The sequence below is a fragment of the Saccostrea echinata genome, unplaced genomic scaffold (assembly GCF_033153115.1).
Source record: "Saccostrea echinata isolate AGI-Se365-2 ecotype Australia unplaced genomic scaffold, CSIRO_AGI_Sech_v1 ptg000011l, whole genome shotgun sequence".
Lineage (NCBI taxonomy): Eukaryota > Metazoa > Mollusca > Bivalvia > Ostreida > Ostreidae > Saccostrea > Saccostrea echinata.
In genome coordinates, this window is record NW_026889760.1 from 2,149,132 (window position 1) to 2,153,076 (window position 3,945).

General features: G+C 33.1%; 1 pseudogene; it reads left to right on the plus strand.

Annotated features, from left to right (window-relative positions):
* Positions 1-672: 672 nt before the first annotated feature.
* LOC133184831 (uncharacterized) lies at positions 673-3,403 on the plus strand (annotated as a pseudogene).
* The last annotated feature ends 542 nt before the right edge of the window (positions 3,404-3,945 follow it).

Sequence of the window (3,945 nt, forward strand, 5' to 3'; positions counted from 1 at the left end):
TCGAGGCATGTCAAGGACAGATAGTGCTTCAACAACCAAGTTTAAAGTCAGCATTTCATACATTCTATGGTCGTTATAATGACATTGTTAACAAATATATGTATAACCTATCATTGGGTCGTATTTTGGCTGACGTGTTTTATTCCAGTTGTTAGGCCTTTTTAATACCAAATTTGACTACGGAATGTTCCTTCTACCTTATCAATACATAGGGCTGTGATTGTGACCGGTCAACAGGGAATGCTTACTCCTCCTAGGAACCTGATCTCACCTCTTGAATGCTCAGGGATCCGTGTTTTATGCCCTGTTTACAGATTTGTGTCGTTTGTTTATTTATTTTAGATCGATCATTGTTCGGTATCTTCACCTTTTTCATAATGCTTGCCTATGAAATACAAAATTATCTTTAAGGTACTTGTTTACTCACGATATTTTAACAACAACGGGTCGCCGTAGTAAATAAATGTCGTAAATTTAAAAAGTTGTGTGAATGAATAGTTTTGTATTTTAAAACTATGTGTAAGAGTTACACATTACATATACGACTAATATTTGTGTCTGTCTTATTCTAATATTTATAATTTATCGGAAGTATACTGTTTACGACATATGCCGTATATCAGCGCGGTAAAATGTAAACAATCGTCTGTCATTTAACATCACCGATGCATCATGACACACTGGAAGAAACAAGGTTTCTCAAAGAAAATATCCCAGTACAGGAAAAATTCTCAGCTGCTCACGAATCGCTGGGCAGTAAGTAGGATTAATTTAGACCATAATTATGATGTCAATCGATCTACCGAGGATGAGACTGGGCATGATGATGATGACAACATACATGTAATTGTTCCAGAACCGGCAGGTAGCGACGTTCCTGTCTCCTTCAACGACTCAGAGAATTCTAGGTAATGTTTGAGTCTAAGACCATAAATTATTAGAAACTCCTTTTTCTGTAGGTGTTAATACATACATGTAAATCTTTCGGCGAAAATATTGTTGCCTACATATTTATAAGCACTGATAAAGAGGTCGAGGGATATAATAACCAAATCCATCAGCTGTTATTTCAGTGACATGTAACCTGCTCAACTGCTGAATCCTATTCACTTTTAATGCATAAATAAAGTATAGTTTAAAATGATATGAACTTGTAATGATTGCTTTGACTGCCAAATATTTTTTTTTAATTTCTTTGTATATGAATTATGATATAGGATTATACATGTAAGAATGATTCAGTTTAATTGCATGATCAGTGCATAAATGTTATTGATCATTTAACTTAATGCAAACAACACTTTTTTTTTAAAGATATGACACTGCTTGGAGAGAAGGAAGAAGGGTGATTGAGTTAGGGGTGTTAGCAGATGGGCTCTCCAGTTGTGAAGTTTGTGGCGTTCCTCTCCATCTTTCTCATACCATGGGAATACTAACTTGTGGATTAGGTTCATTCCTGAAAGTCCAATGTCAAAACACAACTTGTCAACATGTAAATAAAATAGCAACTGGATGGGATGCAAATACCAAGCTTGCCACAGGTACATATTTTGTATTTATTTTTCAGTTACAGTACATGTATATTATGAAAAGACCAGGTTAATTTCCTGTCATGAATATATTCTATTTTTCATAAATGCATCTGAATTATATATTTTTAGGAATGGTGCATACAGGCATGGGGCCTTTTCAGGTGAATGCACTTTTAACATCATTAAATATCCCCCCAATCAGTTCTAAGACACTGCAAAACAGACAAAATGAAACAGGAACAGTTATGGAGAAAATTGCAGTAGAAAGTACCAGAAGCAGCCTTCATGATGAAATTCAGGCAACTGTAGAGTATGTACATGCAGAAAAACACATCCATTGTAATATGAAAATGTTGGTTTTGAATATTTAGGACACTAAAATATATTTGATTTAAATGAAGTTATAATGTGTTTATCAGAATGTAAATGGATAGATGATGTCATTTAAAATTTTAATTAAGGTGGGAAAAACCAACTAGCTTCATGTTTCCGATAGCTTTCCTGTGATTTTTTAGGTGTGAAGGTGCAGACGAGCTAACAGTCAGTGTTGATGCAGGTTGTCAGAAACGAGGCAGTGGGCGATCCTTTGCCCTTCTTGATAAGTTTTCAAAATCAATTTTGTTTTGAAGTTTCAAATAGTTCAGTTATTGATATTTAAAATTTTATTGCCTTTATAGATGCCAGACTACAGCATGTAAAGAGATAAGAGAGGGGCCTACATATGAGTCTGGAGTTGGAATCTCTGATTCCAATACTGTAGTTGATGAAATTCCACCACCGTCATCTGCACCACAACCCCAGAGTTTGCCAACCAAAGACAAAAATTTTGTCTTCTTTGACCATGAAACAACAAGACTTGGTATTGATGAATTCTATTTCTCTAAATTAAATCTGTGCAATTGATTTTAAGGAAAACTTCAAAAAAGTTGTCTACCGCGGTAATTTATTATAAATCATAAAAGAAAGCCAATGTTGATTTTGGTGTTAAAAAAAGAAGGGTTAATGAATGCCATTGTTGATTTTGGTAGTTTTTTTTATTTAATGAATGTCAATGCTGATTTTTTTTATTTCAGCAAGAACATCACACATTCTGCAGGTGGCTGCCGTTTGTGGGAAGGAGACATTTTCTTCCTATTTAATGCCTAAGAAGCAAATTACACCCTCTGCCTCCACAATTACTGGCCTAAAGCTTGATAATGGAACCCTCTATCACCATGAGAGGAAAGTCAATGCTGTTTCAATTTCAAGTGCACTTGGTTCTTTTTTAAGCTTTATTGAGAAGCAAGGCAGTGTTATTTTAGTTGGCCACAATATCAAAAGTTTTGATGTTCATGTTCTTTTACATGCTCTAGATTCTTGCTCTCTGTTAGAGCGAATGTCAAAATGTGTACAAGGTTTTTTAGATACCAAATTTCTATTCAAACTTGCCCATCCCAATTTGTGTTCATAGACAGGAACATTTATCAGAAGTTTTGTTAAATTGTACTCACAATGCACATGATGCTGTAGAGGATGTTTCAGCTTTACAAAGGTTATTTGACACTGTTCATTTTTGTGATGATGAACATTCATCCTCTACATTTACATTTCAGTATGCTTTGAGTGTCCATAACTACCAGAAGGTTGTAGATAGAAACATTCCATCCTTAAAATGTTTGATTGATAAAAATGTTCTGAGTGTCAGAATGGCAAGGAAGGTGGCAGGTAGTGGCCTAGACTTTGATTGTCTCAGATTAGCACATTCTAGAAGTCCTGATGGAATTTATTATCTATTTACTGAGCAGTGTGACAACAAATCTGTCAGAGTTACAAAGTGCAAGAAAATTATTGATATTGTTACACAGTTTTTCATGTCTTTAAATGAAAGTTAAATGTCTGATCACTACATGCATAATCCCTGGAGTGTTGCATTCCTGTATTTTCCTAACAAACATTGAGGTCGTACGTACAAAATTAATGAAAGAAGATGATTTTTAGTTAAATTATATGAAAATTTATATTTTGCCTTGAAATGGATTATGTTAAGTCATGAAAGAAAAAAAGTACATTCTTTTACTTTGTTCATGCAGTAATTCATGTTTAATTTATTAATCATTATATTTATTACATGTAAATTATTAATTTATATTAACTTAATGTTTTAAAATTTATTATAAATTTTATGGAATGTGTTTTTTTTATATATATTATGAAATTTTGTATTAACTCTTTCAGTTTTACTATAATTTAAATTGAGAAATGTGTCAAAATTGGAAAAAAGGATAGAGACAATTCGAAATATTGTAATAAAGTTTGGTTCCCTTTTTCTTCAAAATGTCAATCAATTATTTTTGCAGTTCAAAGTATCAGACAGGGTGACCTGAAAAAGATTTTGTTAAGTACATCAACTTTTTTTAATTGTAAATCTTAAGGA